The sequence below is a fragment of the Convolutriloba macropyga genome, chromosome 11, assembly GCF_964194025.1.
Source record: "Convolutriloba macropyga chromosome 11, txConMacr16.3, whole genome shotgun sequence".
Taxonomy (NCBI): domain Eukaryota; kingdom Metazoa; phylum Xenacoelomorpha; order Acoela; family Convolutidae; genus Convolutriloba; species Convolutriloba macropyga.
Window position 1 is genome coordinate 40,939,406 of NC_134478.1, and position 24,713 is coordinate 40,964,118.

Sequence of the window (24,713 nt, forward strand, 5' to 3'; positions counted from 1 at the left end):
CTAGAAGCCATGCAATAAGCTAATACTAAACACTAGAGGAGTTTCCTTGACGTCTAGGGCTGAAACAACTCAAAAAATGACAAAAATTCTCAAAGCTTGAAAAAAATTGTTAAAATTATTATTAAATTCCTTGTTCTTAGCGGTCGGTTGTTCGAACGTAGCCACGGAGGGGAGGGGGTCTATCCGGGGGGGGGGGGGCTGAGGGCGAGTGAGTGAGGGGGGAGGGGCAATAGTGGGGTGGAGGGCAACAGCGCAGTGGGGGGATGGGGGCAAAAGTGGGGGGTCAACAGTGGGGGTGTATTTAACGATCGGTTGTTCGAACGTAGCCACGGGTGGGAGGGTACATGGGGGGCTGATGGGGAGGGAGTAGGCAGCAGTGGGGTGGGGAAAACAGCGCGGTTGGGGGTCGGCATTAGTAGGGGGGTCAACAGTGGGGGGTGTCTTCAACATAATAACCACCCTTCACACCATATCTATAGTCTCCCAAAGAGTTTGAGCTGGAACACATCTGAAAGGCGCCAAGAGCACTTAATGCCCGCTGGGCGCTACCTGTTTGTCCCGTTTTTGAAGACGATAAGTCATAGGCTTCAGAGGAGAAATTGGTCAAGCGAAAAATTGCATAGAAAAAAAAGACCGATAGGACTAATATATTTGCTACAAACTTCGTTTGAGAGCAATTAATAACCGACTAACATCGGGCGAATTGCTCACAAACGACCGCCGAGTGGTTGGCTTTGTCAGTAGCAAGCCACAATTTAGTGAGGCTAGCTTTAGCTTGATTCAACTTTGCAACTTAGTTTTTTAGCGTTGTTAGGAAATAAATCAAATAAAAACTGATATTTTGAAAACTGCAGAACATTGCAATATTTAAAAGAAAAGCTTGCCGATTTCGCAGTGAATGTTCACAACTATTTTCTGTCTCCGGAGTTATGTCAAGGAACCCATCTGTAAGACTTGAAAAGCTTCGTTGGCCAGTAATGATCGTTAAACTCAAGAAAAGGACAATAATTTTGATACCAATTGAAAATTTTAACAAAAACTTGCAAAAATTCAAGATACTAAAATCTTCAAAGCCATTTCAATGTCTTAAGAGCCTATCCAGTAACCCTATTTCAAGCTTTAAATAGTTTCACTGCCTCATAAAGATCCATTAACCCTACGTATTAAATGAATTTTAACAAAAAAAATGCTAAAGCTGGAGTCCTTTAAGTATTGAAAACCATTCCATCAACTCTAGAAACTGTGCGATAGCTTATCATCAAACCATGGAGCAGGTCCCTAGGACCCTGGTCCCGAAAAAATGATCAAAAACTCAAAAAGATTCGAAAAACTTGAAAAAATTGCAAATGTTATATAAAATTGCTGACATTAAAAGCCTGAAAAACATTCCATTACATCTAGAAGATATGCAGTAACTTATTATCAAACCTTAGAGGAGGCTATGTGGCTCTTGAGGCTGGAAAAACCTAAAAAACAAAAAAAAACCTCAAAAAAACTTAATGCAAGTTTTATTTTAAAAAAAATCGCTGAAATTTGTCATATTAACAAAATGGAAGCTATTCCATGGCAAATTAATTTGCTTCATTAACTTATCATCAAAACCTTAAGGACTTTTTTGGCCTCTGTGACTGGAAAGACGTGAATAATGAAAAATGAATATCAAAAATTTGAAAAAAATTGAACGTTTTGTCAAAAAATGCTAAAATTCGTGATGTTAAAATGCTGAAACCACTCCATTACCACTAGAAGCCATGCAATAAGCTAATACTAAACCCTAGAGGAGGTTCCTTGACATCTAGGGCTGAAACAACTCAAAAAATGACAAAAATTCTCAAAGCTTGAAAAAAATTGTTAAAATTATTATTAACTTCCTTGTTCTTAGCGGTCGGTTGTTCGAACGTAGCCACGGAGGGGAGGGGGTCTATCCGGGGGGGGGGGGGGGGGCTGATGGCGAGTGAGTGAGGGGGGAGGGGCAATAGTGGGGTGGAGGGCAACAGCGCAGTGGGGGGGGTGGGGGCAAAAGTGGGGGGTCAACAGTGGGGGTGTATTTAACGATCGGTTGTTCGAACGTAGCCACGGGTGGGAGGGTACATGGGGGGCTGATGGGGAGGGAGGGAGTGGGCAGCAGTGGGGTGGAGAAAACAGCGCGGTTGGGGATCGACATTAGTAGGGGGGTCAACAGTGGGGGTGTCTTCAACATAATAACCACCCTTCACACCATATCTATAGTCTCCCAAAGAATTTGAGCTGAAACACATCTGAAAGGCTCCAAGAGCACTTAATGCCCACTCGGCGCTACCTGTTTGTCCCGTTTTTGAAGACGATAAGTCATAGGCTTCAGACGAAAAATTGGTCAAGCGAAAAATTGCATAGAAAAAAAGACCGACAGGACTAATATATTTGCTACAAACTTCGTTTGAGAGCAATTAATAACCGACTAACATTGGGCGAATTGCTCACAAACGACCACCGAGTGGTTGGCTTTGTCAGTAGCAAGCCACGATTTAGTGAGGCTAGCTTTAGCTTGATTCAATTTTGCAACTTAGTTTTTTAGCGTTGTTAGGAAATAAATCAAATAAAAACTGATATTTTGAAAACTGCAAAACATTGCAATATTTAAAAGAAAAGCTTGCCGATTTTGCAGTGAATGTTCACAACTACTTTCTGTCTCCGGAGTTATGTCAAGGAACCCATCTGTAAGACTTGAAAAGCTTCGTTGGCCAGTAATGATCGTTAAACTCAGGAAAAGGACAATAATTTTGATAACAATTGAAAATTTTAACAAAATCTTGCAAGAATTCAAGATACTAAAATCTTCAAAGCCATTTCAATGTCTTAAGAGCCTATCCAGTAACCCTATTTCAAGCTTTAAATAGTTTCACTGCCTCATAGAGATCCAGAAACTTGACGTATTAAATGAATTTTAACAAAAAAAAAATGCTAAAGCTGGAGTCCTTTAAGTATTGATAACCATTCCATCAACTCTAGAAACTGTGCGACAGCTTATCATCAAACCATGGAGCAGGTCCCTAGGACCCTGGTCCCGGAAAATTGATCAAAAACTCAAAAAGATTCGAAAAACTTGAAAAAATTGCAAATGTTATAAAAAATTGCTGACATTAAAAGCTTGAAAAACATTCCATTACATCTAGAAGATATGCAGTAACTTATTATCAAACCTTAGAGGAGGTTATGTGTCTCTTGAGGCTGGAGAAACCTAAAAAACAAAAAACAACTCAAAAAACTTAAAAATGCAATTTTTATTTAAAAAAAAATCGCTGAAATTTGTCATATTAACAAATTGGAAGCTATTCCATGGCAAATTCATTTGTTTCATTAACTTATCATCAAACCGTTAAGGACGTTTTTGGCCCCTGTGTCTGGAAAGACGTGAATAATCAATAATTAATATCAAAAAAATTGAACGTTTTATCGAAAAATGCTAAAATGTGTGTTGTTAAAATGGTGAAACCATTCCACTACCACCAGAAGCCATAAAGTAAGCTAATACAAAACCCTAGAGGAGTTTCGTTGACACTTAGGGCTGAAAAAACCAAAAGATGACAACAATTTTCAAAGAACTTGGGGTAAAATTGGGATAAAATTCCTTGTTCTTAGCGATCGGTTGTTCGAACGTAGCCACGGGGTCGGAGGGTACACCGGGGGGCTGATGGGGGAGGGAGGGGGCGGGCAACAGTGGGGTGGGGGTAACAGAGAGGTTGGGGGTCGGCAATAGTAGGGGGTCAACAGTGGGGGTGTCTTCAACCTCTAAAAACCACCCTTCACACCATATCTATAAGTCTCCCAAACAGTTTGAGCTGAAACAGAGCTGAAAAGCTCTAAGAGCACTTCATGCTCGCTGGGCACTACCTGTTTATCCCGTTTTTGAGGACGAAAAGTCAAAGGCGTCAGACGGAAAATTGGTCAAGCCAAAAATCGAATAAAATAAGACTGACAGGACTAATATAATTGCTACAAACTTCGTTTGAGAGCAATGAAAAATGTTAATGACTGATTAAGCACATACAATTTTTTTATAACAATATAATGTTCAATTTCAGTCTATAATGGTTGCTCATAGAAAAACCATTGTGAAGGTGACGACAAAACAACAAAATTTTTCTGAGCAAATTAATTTAAAAATTCGACAAAAGTCGGGCGAATTGTTCTCAAACGATCGGCGAGCGGTTCGCTTTGGTAGTATCTTACTGGGGCTCAGAGATGCTTGCATTGCTCAGAGATAGCCTAATAGTGGGGGCCGGGGGTCGAGCGATTGAGGGGTTGTCAAGCGATTCGGGTGGGGGTGGGGTACGGTTGGGAGGGCGGTGAACGAGAAAGGGGTCGAAAGCGCCAGATAGAGAGAGTTTGGGGGTGAGTGGGGTCATTGAATGGGTGGGTGACTGGGGGTCAAATTTTCAAGATAAAGAACAGCCCTCTGCACAATGAAATCGTCTCCTCAAAACAGTTTCGTGAACCGCATTCTTAGAGACTGGTTAGGCGTGAAGTTCTAAGAGAACTTAATGTCCTCGGAGTGGTACATGTATATTCCGTTTTGAGGACAAAAAGACAAACGGGTCAAAAGAAAAATCGGTTAAGCGAAAAATCGCATAAAACAGACAACAGGACAAATATTATTGCTACAAACTTCGTTTGAGGGCAATTAAGTTTATTGCAATTTCCCTCTATCGTTCAAAATCAAACTCAGAAGGTTATTGAACTCAAAAGAAAAAAAGAATGGAGGCAGCACTTCACCTCGTCTATGAGCAGTGATCCTCATCGATGATTCTGTTGTTCAAAACAAAATTACTTCTTTTTGTTCTGTAGATTATATCTGTATATTGCAAGTTACACCGCAAATGAAAAATTTCTGTTTTAACTCAGTAGCAAATAGCCAGCCTGCCGTCCTGACAGCAAAATTGAGGTATATAAATCTTGATTGAGATAAAACAATAAAAGATAATTATACATGGCAAAAATTATTGATAATATAGTATCTTGAATATTAAATGTTATTGCAACGTCTACATCAATTTTCCAAAAACATCATACAATCTTATGAATTGCTCCTTTCCGCATTTTTCAGTCCTATTCTTAGTTTGATGGCTCTCAGTATTTTAAAAACAATTTAAACGATATAAGCTTCAAGCGGCTCTTAACAGCTGCCCTCGAATTTCCTCATTCAAATTCTACCATTATTGTCCAGAAGCTGTGGTTTCACGTTCAACTCCATATTTTACCGGTAAAAAGTATACTTGAAACAATTTGACTCAGTGAGTTTTTTAGGTCAAAGCAATTCTCCGATTTTTAGGTTATTGTTCGGAAACAGATGTTTCACGCTGTTATACAAAGTGAATAGAACTTTTCGCACTTGATTCCATAACTATTTCAATCTGATGACAAAATTTTCAAAATATTCTAAGCTTGTAACAGTTAGGCTCAATTTTTCGCGTCTAAATTTTGATTGTCAAACATTTTTATTGCTAAAAGTTAAAAAAAACTTTTTAGCATAACATTAAGCACAACATTTTTTAAAAAGACCCGAAAAACCTTAAAAATAAAGCTTGTCCTTGTTTAACTGAAGGTATTTCTAGTTTCGCTTCATTATTCAGGCTACTTATAGAAACAACCACGTCTGGGTGGGGGATTCTTTTTATCAGAAAAAAATTTTCAAGTTTCATTTTCTTCTGTTCACAATATATTTCATTCACAGTTTTTCAATCCAAACCTACTGAGATGTACAATTAATCACTCTGATGTCCATTGATTAGTATTCAAAAAAGGGCAACAATTTTTATTGTCAATCTGTTTAATGGTAATTTTATAACAATTCTATTTGCGTTACAAACATTTCCTGCGCTGCTACATTTCTTGTGAAAAATCGAAATTTCAAAATTATTTTCGGATTCTAAATTGATATTTCTTGATTATTATATGACAACCTATTTAAAAGACCCTTACAAGCAGTTCCACATTATTGTATGACCTTTGAAGTAAAAGCTGACGATGTTTGATCACTAAAGTAAACTTCAGAACAGAAGTCATTTAAAATTATAATTAATATTTAATTATAATTATTAATTTGACTTCGCGGATTAAAAAAGGCACTTAAAGTTCTGCTCCCAGAGATAAACATAGCATTTGAATAAAAATTCTCTCATAAGCCAAAAAAATCCAACTACATGGAATGTTTGTGTTCTTTCTCTAAGATATTCCACGTTAGTTCTCTTAGTTATGATTAAGTTCTGAAGGTATAAGAAATCGATTTGCCGTTGAGTAATAATACGGTATTCCGGTTCGGTACCAAAATCAGAGCCTCTGACATTCATATCTAATCTCTGGGAGCTTCACTAGTTCTCCGGCCATTTCACTGTAATTTGTAACGGTTTTCAAAAACGACATCGTAGCCTATTCTTACAAACAAAACTACAGAAAATACTCAATCCCCTTAATAAGACACTAGGTTTTATATTTATTGAAAACAATGCAAAAATGGAACAAAATAAATGGAACAAACTATAATTTCACATTCCGAACCAATAAATTTTTCAAGAAAATAAAGAGCAATAAACAGACAAACTCGAAATACTGAAAGGTAAAGTATGAATATATTGCTCACAAATAAGCCACAAACATAAAGCAAATGGAGTTAAAACAAACGAATTGCCTTTTTTCTTCGACAGACACGTCACGCAACATTTTCTCTCAACTTCAGTATCCTAAAGACCACGCTTCCGAGCAGAGCTCACAGGAAGGACATTGATTTCTGTTTGCAGGTGAATCCTAATATCAGTCAAACTTTTTTCCTGCTCAAAACAAATTAGGCTGCCCCTGTCGCTATTGCCTCCTTGTCTCCCAATAGCAGCATGTTCTGCCCTATGGCATAATTTTCTCGCTCAGAGCAAATTTTATGCTAGCTATAAATCTTCTTGATTTAATATCATATTTCCCTATTTTATTTACAAATTTTCTCTACTAAATCCCTACACGCTCCTAAGTAGTGATCTCCTTAGTCCAAACAATGGCAGAAACCCAAAAGCAATGCCCTAAATTTTCAAACCACCTTACAAGCAGCGGAATCTGCTATAACTGCGGAACCTATATGCACGTGCAATGCAGCGGACTGTCAGTAGTAGTAGTAGTAGTAGTAAAGGCTTTAGGATTTAAACATAAATAAATCCAAGGGTTTGTTAGACCCACATGAGTTCAGTCCAAAGGTAGTTTTAGTTTAGTCTAGTTTTTTCCAGTTATTGCAGTGGTCACATTTGCAAACAATTCGCCAAGTGCATTTGTCCCTCTTGTCATATTTTCTCAGAAAGTAGTCCCAGTAGATTTTGGAGATGGTGTCTTTATTGAGATATTTTCCGTAGCTGGTGTACACTCTGATAATGATATTGTATAATAATTTTGTACGATGGAAGAAGTTTTCATCGGTTTTGTAGAGTCGATTCGTTCCGATCGTCAGTTCTCCTCTTGTATGCTGTCGAGTTTTATCTTCGGTGACTCTAGGTAGATCAACAACAACGTCGTATTCGTTTCTATCCAATGATATCAGAAGCAGGAGATTGTGCATTTCGACATATAAGCTGAGAGGCAGCAGCTTTAGCTGTAGAAGTCGATCTTTGTATTCAAAACTTGCATTCAGTATCCACTTGGTAGCAATTTCCTGCACCCTTTCAAACTTCGCAAGATTCGACTTGTTCGGCTGCCATGCTTGAGAGCAGTAGGTCAGGACTGGCACAACGTAACCAACGTAAGAATTTAGCTTACTGTTTCGCGTGCTGTTTGTAGACAGGTTTCGTTTCAGTTGGAACAGTGCACTTAATCCCTTCTTCGTTCTCGTGGTACAGTTATCGTTCCACGTGAGATTTGAGGTGATCCATAGTCCTAGGTCGCGCTGAAGATGTCGGAACCAACACCATTCGCGTTTCATATGCAAACACTGCACAGGACAACATCACCTGCCGACGCAAACTAGAAGCAGCATTACATCGCCTGCTGTGAAAAATCATATCTGCCAGCCCTCTGATTTCTGAAAAAAATACGAAAATGACTTGAACGAAAACCTGAAAAACTTTTACAAGCAAGCCGTACATTGGACAGCTGCGTTCTACTTGATCGACAGAAACAAAGCAGGATTCAAGTTCACCGGCACAATATCCACAATCCTTTCGGCAACCAAGTTGCTGAAAAATTGGAAACTGTCATGATCTGCTCTTTTATGAAGCCCCCACTTCATCCTAGCGCAAAAAAGTAGACTATGACGCATCCATTGCGAAAAACATTGCCAGGGCCTTTGATCAATGCTATCAGGGAACATAAATGAGCTCTTCGTCGAAATCTTTGCAGGAGCAACTCATGAAGAGCAAGGGAAACGTAACTTCAAAAAAAGATCTCAAACGCTAACAGATGCCTTCGCGAAGAATCAACAGGTAGCGTCCTCTCTGTAACGATAAAGTAAGACTCAAAGGGGTAAACAAAACGGGTCTTTCCCATTATAGCCCCCCCCCATGAAATTATAGCTCACCCATTATGGTATAATTACCTTGATTGGGGACAATAGGTTATCTGACCACTAAGCTGGGGGGCTATAATGGTGAAGACCCAACAAAACCTTATCCAAATCCCGCAGGAGAAACACCAAAAAAGAAAACCCCTAAAACCCGACAATTGATTATACCCGACGACCCACTTAACTCACTGCCAAACCATTCCTCGGTCTTTGAAAGGTTTAATGTAATTGCTAATCGAGCTGTCATTGAAAACAGGTGAAAGCCATGGAACTTTAGGCCTGGATGCCCAGAAAATGCGACGGCTTCTTAACTTGTATCAGTGAAGTGATGCAACGAATCTTAGGACGAAGCATCACGAAATTCTTGAAGCAAGATCTCACACAACTTGGAGGAAATGTATAATTATGCCAAGGTCAAAAGTGTGGTATTGAACGCGCCATTAACTTTCTGAGCGCATTTAAAAATCAGAATACAGAAGGCATTCTCCTGACCAAGAAACGCCTCGATAGCAAATTTGGGCTCAAAAAATACAAATTTATGCCCCTCGTTAAACAATTCCCTCATGAAATGATACCAGTTACAATCAAACCTTTACAGAAACAACTTAACTCTCAAATTTCAATACGGCACCAGTGGGCAAACCGTTAGCTATGGCAAAGTATGGAGCACCGATACTGTCCTCTCATCATGCCAATTCATGACCATATTACCCAAAAACGGTAAGCAGATGGAAATGCAACAGGCTCAATCCACTTAATGAAAGGTCTTCTTAATGAACTCCACGCCAAGGACCAGACTTTGGGTAAAATGTTACTACATACCACCTCATCACACAAATGAAGCACATAGAATAAGAAAAAAATTCTTGAAGACGAAATTGGTGTAGTAGAAGGGCATAAAATCCTCACCTGAATCCTGTGCTTAAAGAGAATATACCCAATTACTCACAAAACTCAGAAGGCATACAAAGATCTCAACACAAAACGCGGTCCAACAAAAGCTGATGATCAAATCAAGAAAAACGCCAAACTCACAGATACTAACCGCTAGTACAGCGAATATTATCAGCAAAGAACTAACACTATCGATGGTTAACTATACTACAAAGAGGTATAGAGACCTTTCTCGCTGTCGTTCGCACACACGGTCCCAACACCCTTCTTCTGACTGACCCTGCCTATGAGTATGAGAGAACCATCAAAGTTACTACGTCTCTTGAAGAAAACCGAAAGGAGGCAAGCGAAGAACAAGATCGTTACTCAGCAATATGACGCGAAAAGATCAAAAACTAAAAACCAAGAAGTCTGAGAACGGGATACTGTCCCCTGCTAAACTCTTACCAGACTAGGATCTGTGACAATGTTGATAACCGCTGTCCCAAATGTGATGTAACACCACATGACGTAAAGCACATTATCAACTGACGTAATAACACCACGGACCTGAAAGTTATTGACCTGTGGGAAAGACCAGTAGAGGTAGCCAAATGGCTGGATTTATTACCACCAGTTCTACAAGACCCCACTGCACAGAATAATCAGCCTTCCTTGTCCCTTTCCGCGATGTTGACGATGCCCCTCCTAGTCCCCGTAACCCGGGGACCGCATGTCATTCACCATGGCAGTCACACACTACTACTCATATATCTATCTATTATTATTATTATACAAATGCAACCAGGGTACCAGTTAAAACGGCAATAAGCGCCTGTATCCCGCCAAAATTACCTGTGAATTGCAGCTCTGTGCGACAGCTACAACAATAACAACAGCAAATTGAGAAAATAAAACATGAACAAATTTGCTTCTAAAGCAATGAGACGCATCGCAGGGAAACTGAGCGAGAAAAAGGAGGACTCCTACGCATAGCACATCACATACATATAAGGACCAAGATAAGCTTCGCTCTATTACGAAGCTCAATCATATGCATCCGCGGATCTCGCACGCTTATGCGACCGTCGACGCATCGATTGGAACTATGTGCCGCAATGAAAATTTCATTGACAAGGCCATAATTGGCAACTCAACAGATCCTAATCATGGCGTAAGTGAATACCACAAAACTCGCCTTTCATAAGGTCAAAATGGTTATTACTTCAAGGGCAGGGCGTCACGACAACTCAATGCCATTTTTTCAACAGATATCAAGTGAGCTACTCTCATTTGTACATTCGGACCTGTTGCCTTTTTTATTGTTTTATTGGAGATTATAAAAAGTATTTTTCACTGTAGATAATAATAAGCTGTTGCTTTATCTCGGTTCTCGCTCATCATTTTCCTGCAAAATCTGAACTAAATTCAGTATCAATTCGATTTTGATACCATTATTACAAACCAAAAATTAATGTCTCAATTAATAGTTTCAATAATTATACCGTACCTCGAACTGGTGGAATTAACGATTAAAATACATCTTTTTTATTAATCCTTAGTATGGCGAGCAAATTTTTGCAAAAGCGATTGGTGATGCTTTAATGCTTTGTCTACAAATCTATCTTGACCTACCAGACTCTATAACACTGCCCAAAACCTTACATCGATGAACTATTTCCTTTTATTATTGGAAAATATATGCTCTGCTTTTTCGATTAGATCTTTTATTATTATGATTTGGTACTAAAGTTCATGGACGGTTGCGCCGTTCCTGTTCAAAAAGTTTCTTCTGGTCATAAACAGAGCCCACATGGGGTGTTAAATCATCGTGGATGTCATCAAAGTTGCTATGGGGATCATAAACACGGGGATAAAAACAGAACAGCTCAAACATTAACTAGTCTACTGTAACCAGCTACTCTTTATCTTTAAAAAAATATAAAACATTTTTCGTTCTGGTTTTTCAACAAGTTTCACAATTCGCCGCCATTTCTGCTTCAAATGTTTTATTTCTTTTGTCCTGGTTTTATAGAACAAATCTAAGTCATGCTTAATTTACCTTCACCTTTAGGAACCAACATCATGTATCAAATATTTCCCAATAGACTAACTACTAGGTTATAAGTTTTCAAACAATCGACGTTTCACAAAGCAAGAGAAACCAAAACCTGATAAGCTACATGTTTACGCCCTAAATCAAAAAGCATAGTGCAATTAATCTTACGTCAAGAATTGTTACTTTGCAGCACATGTTGATCGTCTTTTGAAAGACTTCACTGTTTAGCTCTATAATAAAATGTTACAATATAGGCTTCTCAATAGATTTTAAAATATGAAATAACTTGAATTCAATAAAGGTCAACAATAACAGAACGGTGCTAACATCATTCGAGGTCAAACAAAAAGAGCAAAATCAAAGCAACTGATCGTAAAGACGAAAATTCAAAGTGCACTGTGTGCTGTTGGAATGAAAAATGAGCACCACGTCTGCTAATGAAATGAATAAATTACCAGTCAGTTTCTGGAGGTCAAAGTTTGGTATGAAACAGTATACATGTAAGTTCACGTTAGGTTTCAAATTAGGTTTATATGTACAGATTTATGGGTTGACTTCGGCATTAAATGCACAGGGTGAAGACTCCTCCTTGTAAGAGCGTTGTCCTCTGTGCCCTCTTATACAAAGGATTGTGCTTCTAAGTAGGGCGAAGCTCAGGGATGTTCTGATGAAATTTATGACGTTAGGATACGTGTCTTTCGTCTTTTCAGCAATTCTTGATGCAAGTCGTTTTATAACTATTGTGGAGCCGGGGCCGCTTCCTCCTGTGGTCGAGATCAGAGGGATAAAAGAGCTATGCTCAACTTCAACAATTCTGTCCAGGTATTTGGTTTTCTTCGTCGTTTCGTGGAACTTGTAGCTCTCTTTGATTCCAATACGTCTGTTTGTTGGAGCAAACGGGTTGAAGACTTTAACATCATAGTATGATTTCTCAAAGTGAGAACCCCATAGGCCTTTAGCTGAGATATCTAATCGTGCTTCCTCGTCCTTGCAGGTTGCGGGTTTTAGGCTCTCATTGCTGAGAGGCTGCAGGTGAGGTTCAACTTCGATATCGTAACAAGTTTTTCGCATAAGCTCGGCGAAGAGATCTCTTACTTCATTATGCCTGGTTATTGGATATCCTCCCTTAGGGCAGTGAAGGGCATTGGATACAAGAAACTTCGAGCCACACGCACACTTCTCGGGAATATTTTTGAATTGCCAGCCATATCGAATGCATAGGGCGTCTCTGAACTCGGTTTTGGTTAACCAAAGGTCATGTCGTTCTATAGGCAGTGCATTCAACCATGTAGACGCGCCTTTCTCACTGGCTAGTTGTACTGAATATTTGAGATCTTCGGTCATGTTTGCAAGAATTTCTTCTGACTTCTGGTTGTTTTGGGTTTGTTTTTGTCTTCGTATGTCTGTTTTGATTCTCTCTTGATGTAGTGTCGCTGTTGTTACGTCAAAATGATCTAGTGGGCTGCTGAGAAGTTTCGATTGGTCATACGCGGGGACTAAATCGTCAGGAGCTCTGATTGCCATCCCGCCATTCTTTACAGGTACACTTAACAGGGATCTCATACCATCATCGGGGGAGTCCTGGTCGGTCATATTCGGTATTAGTCTTCTACGTATGATGTTCTCTGAGTCAGCTAGGATGGTATCAGCTTTTGGGGTTGTACGTAGCAAGAATGTCAATTTACTTTGAGCGCCTCGGGAAAAACAGTGATAGGCTGCTTGCGGTGACGATTTGGCGAACTCGCTTAGGTTCTTCAGAAGTTTTTGTTGTGTTTCTGATTGCTCTTGAACAACCTTCTGGCAGGCTGCTTCAGACCCTATTACAGAGCCGAGAACTCGTGCACCGTCAACGATTTGTACATTTGTGTTATTGAAAATATGTTTCGCTTTTTCAATGGTGTGAGGCTTGACAATTAGCTGGCATTTGGGGGCGTTGACAAGTATCCAAATCCTTCACCAATTTTGTTCAGCTGCTTGAAGAACAACAGGAGTTTTTCAATTGTTCCCACTGCAGTGCCATCGTCAGCGTACCATTTTTGCGAAACTGATTCCATGTTCATTCTGTCTATCAGCGGCCTTGACGCAATGCCATACATTAGCATTGCCAAGGGATCCCCTTGTGTACATCCTTCCTGGGAAAGAAGGGTCTGCTTGTCGACGTATAGATTGCTGGGGGTTTGGTAGGAGTTTTTTAGGGCGCAGTAGATAGAAGGGCAGATTCTCCTTATGTTTTCAAGCGCTGTTGCTCTGTTCAGGTTGTTGAAGGCATTCGTTGCATCTATAAGTAGCAGAGCTTCACAGGAGTCTTTCTCAAATTCGGTTCGCAGGGAGTGAATAGAGTACTCGATTCCCGCGGTCTGACCCATGCAAAGCTGGTCGTTTCCGGCTATTGAGCGTAGTTCTGCATCCAAACTTTTGGCGATACATCTTCCGACTATCCTCCGAAGTACTTCACCAATTCCTATCGGTCTAACTCCAGGGTTTTTGTCCAGAGGAATGAGTCGGCAGCTGTTGTATGGCATCAGGGTTTCTGATTCGAGTTTTTGGGTCGCGATTCGTTTGGCAATAGCTGCGACTGTGTTCTTAAGGTTGTCAGAGTTCTTTTCGAAACAGGTCAAAATCCTTCTCCATTGCGCTGAGTCTAAGCCGGACGGACCATGTGCTCCGTTAGTGCGCAGGACAGCTTTTTCAACCAATGCTGCATCGATTCTTTCGAAGACTGCTGGGTGGTAAGCAAGGGGCTGTTGTCCTGTAACAAGACATTGTTCGTTCAACGAGGATGCAGGTGGGTGCTTCGAAAGAAGAATACTCAAAACATCGCTGTCTCCAATCTTGTGTTTCAACGGAAGGACTCCTCCTTTTTCGCCGGCCAGCACTCGCATCGCGCCTGAGACTTTTCCTTCTTTCATCATTTCATTGAAACGTTTGATTGGTTTGGGCTCACTTATTTTTTGTTTGGCTGCTGGCTTTCGTTTTTGCAATGCTCCTGCCTCATGGAAAAGTTCCATCAGTTTTCCACTAAACCAAAGGTCAAGACGTCGGCTTAGCGTTTTATTGGCAGAGTTGTCGTCGGCCTTCTTGGTCCGGCAGAGCAGTAGGTGGGGCATGATCATGGCAGCGAGCAATGAGAAGGGGGCATTTGCTGATTGGTCTGCAAGAGGTTTAAGGGCGTCGTTTAGTGCGTTGGTAAAAGAGTTGCCTGCTTTGCATTTGTTGATTCTCATGAAGCTTGGCTTCCAGGTAACGATTTCTTGGTAGATAGGAAGCAGGTCTTCTGGTTTTTCTAGCGCTGCCCAAAAACTTTGTTCTGGTGTTTGTTGGCTTTGGGGGTTCACTGGGTTTTGAAAATTTGGGCGTACGTCTCCCGCTATGGCTTGGCCCGGTTCCCGGCCCCTCTCACAGCCAGCTTGCTCCTGAAGGTCACCAGGACCAACAAGCGAAGCAGAGTCTGGGCTAACTCGGGGAATCGCGGGCCTAAAACAGTATAAACAGATCCACTCCACGTTTTTGGCTGTTTTCGAGACGTCTGCACATTTGATGTGGGCATATTCCTTGCATTTTTGACAGGGGACACTGTAGGAGTTGTGGTGAATATTCTTTTTGCATATAATACAGTCCCATTTCATGATATGAAACTATTTAATAAGTTTATCACAACAATTAGGCTTTATCACAGCAAAATATAGAGAACAAAACTCTTGCTCATTCTCACTTATTGAGCTATGAACAATGGACAATTGAAGCAAATAATTGAAAATGTATATAAAACTTAGTACCCTCCTAAAAGTAAAAGCTAGCAACTTACGACGAGTTTCCGGGTCGGCAACACCCAAGTACGGACTGAAATAATGCACTAAATCTCTGTTAGGAATCGTAGAATGCCCTCTGTGCAGCTGTCGATTGATATATCTCAAAACGTGCTCTTCTTGCAACAACATCAAAATCTGGAAAATTTTTAAACTCGAATTGACAATGCAGCTGAAAAAATTTTAAATAAAGCAAAATAGTTCCAGTTGTCAGCTATTTTCAGATAATTGCTTACCTCCTCGTTCAAAATTCTTGAGTTCCAAGCACATCGGAAGTGGCAGCAGATTCAGGAGTCGCCGTTTGTCATAAAATTTGACTTATTTATTTAGCAGTGATCCCTTCTCTGGAAGCTCTAGTAGTAGTAGTAGTAGAATAGACTTCAGGGCAAGCTCCCTAGGTTGTTTCTCCCTTTTGCAGTCCAAGTTTTAAGGGGTCTTTCCCATTATAGCCCCCCATGAAATTATAGCCCCCCGATTATGGTATAATTACCATGATTGGGGGGGGGGGCTTTAGGTTATCTGACCACTAAGCTGGGGGGGGGGGCTATAATGGGAAAGACCCGTTTTAAGTTTGTCGTCACTTTTCAAAGATGTTAAAGTCTCCACATCTGCATAAGAGTCTCCAAGTCCATTTGGTTGTCTCGATGTACTTACTTTTGAAGAAGTTCATTTAGATGTCAGATAGAGTCCGTTTGTCGGGTTTTTTGTAAAAGCTGGGACAGGCTCGGATAAGTCAGTTGTACAGTCCCTTAGTTCGTGCGAACATTTTGTCATCGCTCTTTTGCAGCCTGGTTTTGACTCTCGAAATATTGCAGGTCTATCTGCGATACAAAAAAGGTCAACTAAAAGGATGCCTTTTCCCTTAAAGGATAGTCGGTCGGCTCGGTGGCGGCAAGTCAACTCCTATATACATTTACAAATTGACAATAGCATCGAATTAGTATCAAACGCCAATTATAAAGAACAGCATGTAAAAATTGATAAATACAGTCGAAATTTACAGGAGTTGACTTACTCCAATCAAACAAATATATAACCATAGCTAAAACTCTTGAATCTCTTACCCTTAACGACAATTTGATCCATTTAAATATTCCCATTAACCCACGCACAAGACTTGAGAGAGGTATATCGACCGAAAAAAATCGAGAAACATGACAAATCTTGCAAAAATGAAAATCGCAAAACTTAAAGAAACTATGGATCTATTCTATTTCAACCCCCCCCCCAACCCAGTGTAATTTACGCCCCCGAGCTATAAGTTATATGCTATTATATAGCACGCGCTCCTGGGGGGCTAAATCATATAGGCCCACTAAGTTGAGGGGGCGCAAAACAGAAAAGATCCGAAAATTTCTTAATAATATTAAAAACTCAAACCACTTTTTTGATTCGGTAACGTCTTATTTCTTATCAATGACAAGGAAGTTTGCATACAACCCAATTCGTTATTAGTGGTTTACAAGCTGTCGAGATAAGAAGTTGTGCAGTTCGCTTTTGTATTTTCATATCCACTATACGGTGAATTCCTGTCGCATTAAATGTAGTTTTGTAAGTCCAAATACCTAACCGTTTAGCACTGCCGAATACTAAATTCGTTTGTTAAAACCACTCAAATAATTCCAACCAGCAAACCAAACAATTTTCTGAGTTTTGGTTAATAACTAAGATAATAATGCAAATTAGGGCATTTCAAATTGTATCCCTATAGGTTGCTCACTTTTTGTTTATAAACGAAACTAAGAGAGTACTAGATTGATCAGATTCAAGGATGTTTAGGCCATCCTCCCATGTTGGAAGTGAAAATATACTCCGGTTGAAGTAAACCATAGAACTCAATGTATGACATGCTCATAAAACATATAGTAAACGCACAATTCGAAATTTGTGCAGTTCGCTTTTGTATTTTCATATCCACTATACGGTGAATTCCTGTCGCATTAAATGTAGTTTTGTAAGTCCAAATCACAATAAATGAGAGAACAAAAAGAGATGGTTACTAAGAGTAAATCGGATTTTAACAATAAAAGGAAAGCATCATAAATATTGTGGGATCATCACGGAATTTCATTTTGACGGGAGACTTCAAGGAATGTTTATTCTTGACTGGAATCGTCAGGCAGGTAAACCTGCTATCTGTTAGTTTAAATAACAGGGACCGGTGCGGTAAAAAATAAATATGACAAAATCCCAAAGAGATTAACAAAAAATGGGTAAAATTAACGTAAGAATAATCAACCATTGATAGGACCGAAACCAAAGACTATATTCAAAACTAAACCCCATATAATTGAGCTGCCTTTCTCTTAATAGCTTTATACCTTCTCGATTTTTGAATTTTATTGAATTTCAAGTCAATAATTCTAACTCTATATTGAACCGTTTGCATATTGACATCTTCATAATTAAACTAAAGTCTTAGACTTAGAGGATTTTCATAAGTAAACCCGAGGTTTAAAGTGCTAAGGAAAAAACCCCAACCCAACCCGTAACCGTACACAGTGCACGGATATTACACTGGTGACACAGATGGGATAGACTTAGATATGTAGGAATGTATGATATGTAGGAATGGCAGAACCAAAAATCGGCGATTATTGCTACTATCTACCCGAGTTGTTTGAGGTCAGGTCGATAGTTAGGCACTAAATTTATTGGATTGTTGGAGTAACCTCAAACAAATGATATGTGGTGCCATTGACGCAGCTGCAACCAACGCCCAATATAGTGGATAGAGCCACAATTAGTGTTATGGAGTTAAATGGGATGCATCAGAAAACAGAGGAACAGCAAAAGAAGATTGACAACAGCGAAATGCTGGGAACTGCCGGGGCTCGGCTCGAGGAGGAGCTCCGGCAGTTAAAACTTGAAAGTCAAAGGTTCAGCGATCAATTGCTTGAGACCAAACGACTGCTTGAATACGTTGGGAATCAGTGGGAGTCCTGCAGGAGGCAGGGGGAAATATTGAAGAAAGAGTTGGCGGAGGTTACGAATGTAGCCGAAACAAAGACAAGAGAATGTATCCCTCTGGTGGATGAGCGGGAGTGTTTAGCTCGGGAGTTGGAGAATGCCGAGATAGATATCAGAAAAATAAGGAGTGGGGTAAGAACAGAGCAGACCTCAAAGAAGGTCATCCAGCGGAGGCTGGAGGCGATCAACGTGCAGAGCCCGTTCAGTCGACCTCCGAAATTTTATGAGCTTCTATTCCTGCCACAAGGGCCCACAACCAGTACTATCCAGAGACTTTTCAAAACGTCTGCAATGCTCTATCATCCGGACAATGGTGGTCGGGAGGACTTGTTCAAAATTATTCTTCAGGCAAAAAAATTATGGAAGACGAGAAGGCCCGTAATATTTATGACAGGCACGGGATTGAAAAAGCAGAGGAATATATGAACTCGAAAATGGACCTTTGAAACTCTTGCATGTGAGTGAGTGGAAAACTCACATTTTCTAAGAGGGAGGTAGTGTAGTAAAACATAGAACTTAATGTATGACATGCTCAGAAAATACATAGTGAACGCACAATTCGAAATTTTCACAGTAAATGGGAGAACAAAAAGAGATGGTTACTGAGAGTAAACCGGATATTAACAATATAAAGAAAGCATCATAAATTTTTTGGGAATCACCACGGAATTGCATCTTGACTGGAGACGTCAAGGAATAATTATTCTTGACTGGATTCCAATCAATGATTCTAACTCTATATTGAACCGTTTGAATATTTACATCTTCATAATTAAATTAAAGTCTTAGGCTTAGAGTATTTTCATAAGTAAATCCGAGGTTTATATTGTTTAAGAAAAAAACACCAAAACAACCCGTAACCGAACACAGTGCACGGATATTACACTGTGTTGTCGATTATAGGTGTCAACCTTTAATAGTTTCTGTAAAAGTTCAACATTGATAAGTTGATCACATTCTGTTCACAGGTCTTCAATACTTGTAGTTTTACGAGCTGAAACCGTGAATTTCTGCTGATCCGATAGAGTGAACAGTTCATGAACACTTTTAAGTGAAACATAAACATGAAGGGCCAAAAATTTAGCTGTTAAGCCGTTTGAACTTAATCTTGTTTACATGTAATGGAAGCAACAAGAAACGACAATCAATCCTTTTATTAGAAAATGGGGAATAACATTTTCCAATCGCATATTGGATGCCAGAAAAGAATCTCTATATTTCATCTCTTGCATTTTTTCCTCTAAATATACCGATTAGACAGGTGATGCTAAGAACGATATGACCAGATTATCCACAGCACTTTTTGCTTCAGAGTCAAAATTGAACAAAATTATTGATTCTTTAGACAGTATGCTTTCACCCCGCAAAATCTGAAATAATTGTAAATCAAAAAAAAATTAGACCATGGTCTCCTCATTGAGCCAATTCACCAGTATACCCGGGAAGGGGAAGTCGTTTAACGATAGATGAGAAAACGTTTTTGCAAATTTCTCACAAAATTTTGAAGCATATGGGGCTGTTACAAATGAAATGCAATTTTAACCCAAAAACTTGGAAGAGCAAAAACTGTGCTTGTGGAAAAGCAAAAACTTAGTCTAGCATTGATAAAATCTATCAGATATCAACCCATTTCTAGATGTTTTCTTTGAAAATGTAAGCTATATAATTACAAGTTTCGAGTGTACATTAGGAAACATTTATATCAGCAATTAGGCTAACATGGAAGGAGATTATATTGTATTATACCTCACGCGGACTTGATTGGCTTGTAAATCACGCTTGAAATCTTCCAAAAAATACGGACTCTCAAATATTACATATGAAGTATAACCATACCCATTGCTGAACATGCGCAATGAGTTCCTAATCCAGGAGTTCACATCATGTTAATAATAAAAAAATGTCTTGTCGCTGTATTTGAAATTTACTTGAAATCAATTTATAAAATGGAGTAATTCCAGAGCCCGGAATGTTAGAAAACTGTAGAAAGCTTTTAAACGGACCCTCACGAAAAAAAAATTTTTTTTTCTACCAATTCTTTGCTCTTTCGAAATTTACTACACCTCTTTATATCAAAGCATACAATGGATGGACAGACAAGATCAGTGATTTGCAAGGGCCGGCCAAGCTTTACATGTATGTTCGCACTGCTTTAATTAACCCGAGAGAAAAAAACCTCGGTTTTTATCCTCAGATTTTCCTCGAAATGCTTTTTCGAAGACAAGTCAGTTGAAAAGGGTCTATTAGGTCTTTTTACGTTACTGGAGTATTCGGTCGTTCTCACAAAAACTTGAAACCATCCCCATTTTGTTTCTTCAAAAAAAAAATTCCTTTATTATCTAAGTTGTACTGTCCTTCTGATTTTTTCCAGCCGCCAGCAGTTTGAGACGAGCGGACAAATTTAGTGCATCGAAAAAACGGAAGCTCAGAAATCTCGCTTAATTAAGATGCTGACGAGCAGCGACCCCATTTTTAAGCATTGCTGAATGCCACTATTCATTTATATGCAAGTCAATTCCAAGTGAGCTAGACTAACATTCGCTTAGAAGATTTCCGGAGAAGTTGAATTCGTTAAATGATAAAAAAGAGGACATTTTTGTGATTTCTCATAAAATTTTGAAGCATATGGGGCTATTATAAATGACATGCACTTTCATCTCAAAAACTTAATTAGTAATTAGTAAAATAGTAAAAACAAATAGTAAAAAAAAGTAAAAATTAGTAAAAAAAAAAGTCGAAATTAGTAAAAAAAATTAGTAAAAAAAGTAAAAATTAGTAAAAAAAAAATCGAAATTAGTAAAAAAAAAGCCGCCTCTAATCGACAGCAACAGAATATTTTTTCACTTCCAACAGATGAGGTTGGCCTAAATTTCCTTGAACCTGATCAATCTATTACTCTCTAATGGATCGATAGCTTTAACCAATCCAGATTACAAATTAAATGCACTTTCGGTCCAGCACTTTGGAAAAATAAAAACTGGGCGTGTGGAAAGGCACATATTTAGTCCAATATTGATAAGATCTATCCATATCAATCCATTTCTAGATGTTTTCTTTGAAACTGGAAGCTATGTAATTATAAGTTTCAGGTGTATATTTGGAAACCTTTAATTCATAAATTAGGCTAAACCTGAAGGAGATGAGCATACGTTTTCTACAATATGGAGGCCAATTAGGCGTGAGACAAAAAACTAAAGAGGATGAAGGATTTCACATTGATCTAAAAGACAACGAAGCCAGAAGCCAGCTTACAATATTTGAAGTCAAGTTCTGATCAGCATCTCAGTTTACACATAGCATAAGAAATATTTAATAGTGGATGCAACTCCACTTGTGTCGAGAAAATTTACAGACATATAAACACGCGGATGGCAGAAAAATTGAATGGCAGAGCGTCAAATTAAAAACTCGCCTGGAGATAATCTTCTAAGCGAATGTTAGTCTAATTCACGTGGACTTGATTAGCATATAAATGACCAGTGGCATGCAGCAATTCTCAAAGGTGGGGCGTTTGCCCGTCAGCATCTTGATTGAATGAGTTTTCAGAGCCTCTGTTGTTTTTTGATGCATTAAATTTGCCCGCTCATCTCAAACCGCTGGCTGCTGGAAAAACAGAAGAACAGTACATTTAAGATGAGAATAGAAAATTTTCTCTGAAGAAACAAAATGGAGACTGTTTCAAGATTTGTGAGAACGACTGAGTACTCCCGTAAAGTAAAAAGACCTATTCGACACTTTTCAACTGACTTGTCTTCGAAAAAGCATTTCGAGGAAAATCTGAAGATAAAAACCGAGGTTTTTTTCTCTCGGGTTAATTAAAGCAGTGCGAACATACATGTAAAGCTTGGCCGGCCCTTGCAAATCACTGATCTTGTCTGTCCATCCATTGTATGCTTTGATATAACGAGGTGTAGTAAATTTCGAAAGAGCAAAAAATTGGTAGAAAAATAATTTATTTTTTCGTGAGGGTCCGTTTAAAAGCTTTCTACAGTTTTCTAACATTCCGGGCTCTGGAATTGCTCCATTTTAAAAATTGATTTCAAGTAAATTTCAAATACAGCGACAAGACATTTTTTTATTATTAACTTGATGTGAACTCCTGGATTAAGAACTCATTGCGCATGTTCAGCAATGGGTATGGTTATACTTCATATGTAATATTTGAGAGTCCGGATTTTTGGAAGATTACAAGCGTGATTTACAAGCCAATCAAGTCCGCTTGAGGTAGACTAGCATTCGCTTAGAAGCTGATCTACAGGCGGGTTTCCAAATTGACGCTGTGCTATCCGCCTGTTTATATGTGTACAATTTTCTCGGTATAAGTGGAGTTGCATCCACTATTAAATATTTCGTATGCTATATGTAAACTTTGATTCTGATCAAAACTTGACTCCAAAGATTATATGCTGGTTTTTAGCCCCCTTGTCGTTTAGATCAATGTGAAATCCTTCATTTTTTAGTTCTTTGTCTAATGTTTAATTGGCCTCCATTTTGTATAGAACGTATGCCCATCTCCTTCCGATTCAGCCTAGTTTCTGATTTAAAGGTTTCCTAATTAGGGGCGGCTTTTTTTACTATTTTCTTAAAAATTTCAACATTGATCGGTTGAGCACATTCTGTGCACAAGTCTTAACAATTTGGAATTTTGTGAGCTAAAAAGGTCATTTTCAGCCGATTTGATGAATTGAACGATTCATGATTATTATGAGGTGAAACATGAACATGAAGGGCCAAAAAATTAGCCGTTAACCCGTTTGAATTTAATCTTGTTTACATGAAATGGAAGCAACGCGAAACGACAATCAATCCTTTTATTAGAAAATGGGGAATAACATTTTCCAATCGCCAATGGAATGCCAGAAAAGAATCTCTATATTTCATGTCTTGCGTTTTTTCCTCTAAATATACCGATTGGACAGGTGATGCTAAGAACGATATGATCAAATTATCCACAGCACTTTTTTCTTCAGAGTCAAAATTGAACAAAATTATTGATTCCTTAGACAGTATGCTTTCACCCCGCAAAATCTGAAATAATTGTAAATCAAAAACAATTTAGACCATGGTCTCCTCATTAAGCCAATTCACCAGTATACCCGGGAAAGGGAAGTCGTTTAACGATAGATGAGAAAACGTTTTTGCAAATTTCTCATAAAATAGCGCGTTTTTCTTCAGAATCTAAAAAGAACAAGATTATTGATTCTTTAGAGAGTATGCTTTCACCCCGCCAAAGGTTGAAATAATTGTAATCACAGAGATAATTTAGCGGACGGTCTTTTTTCTTATAGCCTCGTTAATCCAATTCAATAGTATTCCCGAGAATGTGATGTCCTTTGGCGATAGAAGAGAGGACAATTTTGGAAATTTTTATAAAAGTTTGAAGCATATGGAGTTGTTACAAATGAAATACACTTACAACCCAAAAACTTGGAAGAATAAAGACTGGCCGTGTGGAAAAACAAAAATTTAGTCCAATATTGATAAGATCGACCAGATAACAATCCATTTCTAGATGTTTTCTTTGAAACTGTAATATAGATAATTATAAATTTCGCGTGTACATTAGGAAACCTTTTAAACAGATATTGGGCTATATATACAAAAAAATGGGTTTATATACCTGAAGGAGGTGGGCATACGTCTTCTACAATATGAAGACAAATTAAGCATTAGCCAAAAAGAACTAAACAAAATAAAAGATTTCACATTGTTCTAAAGGACAAGGAAGCTAAAAACCAGCTTACAATCCTTGAAGTCAAAATTTGATCAGCATCAAGGTTAACAAATAACAAACGAAATTCTTAATAGTGTATGCAATTCCACTTTTGTCGAGAAAATTCGCAGACATATAAACACGCGGATGGCAGAGCATCAATTTATAAACTCGCCTGTAGCTCAGCTTTGAAGCGAGTGTTAGTCTACCTCACGCGGACTTGATTGGCATGTAAATGACGCTTGAAATCTGACAAAAAATTTCATGACTCTCAAAACATTACATATAAAGCATAACCAAAACCATTGCTGAACACATGCAATGAGTTATTAATCCAAGAGTTTACATCAAGTTAATAATCAAAACTTGTCTCGTCGTTGTATTTGAAACCTACTTTATATAGAATTAGAACGTTGAAATGTTCCAGAGCCCGAAATGTTAGAAAATCGTAGAAAACTTTTAAAGTCAAAAGATGAAATTGGAGTAGAACTTTAAAATCCCAAAAAAAACGATTTTTTTCGAAAACTTTTTGTCAATGAAAGAGGTCATAAATTAAGATATAATGGGGCCCACACGAAGAAATAAATTTTTTCTCCACCAATTTTTTGCGCTTTCACGACCTACTACATTTTTTTAAATCAAAGCTTGCAACGAATGGACAGACACGATCAGTAATTTGCAAAGGCTAAGCTTTACATGTATATTCGCACTGCTTTAAATAATCCGCAGAAAAAAACCTCGGTTTTTGTCCTCAGAATTTCCTTGAAATGCTTTTCCGAAGAC

The 24,713-nt window shown here is 38.7% G+C and overlaps 2 protein-coding genes across 2 annotated transcripts in view; one reads left to right on the top strand and one right to left on the bottom strand.

Annotated features, from left to right (window-relative positions):
- Positions 1-15,614, bottom strand: part of LOC142349806 (uncharacterized) — an 84,402-nt gene extending 68,788 nt beyond the window's left edge. Inside the window, exons 1-2 of the mRNA XM_075401588.1 lie at positions 15,484-15,614; positions 15,247-15,385 (exon numbers count right to left, since the gene is read on the bottom strand). The gene's annotated coding sequence lies outside the window, so the exon portion shown is untranslated. The remainder of the gene's footprint in view (positions 1-15,246; positions 15,386-15,483) is intronic.
- LOC142349931 (uncharacterized) overlaps positions 1-24,713 on the top strand; it is a 203,613-nt gene that overhangs the window by 80,340 nt on the left and 98,560 nt on the right. The window lies entirely within an intron of this gene.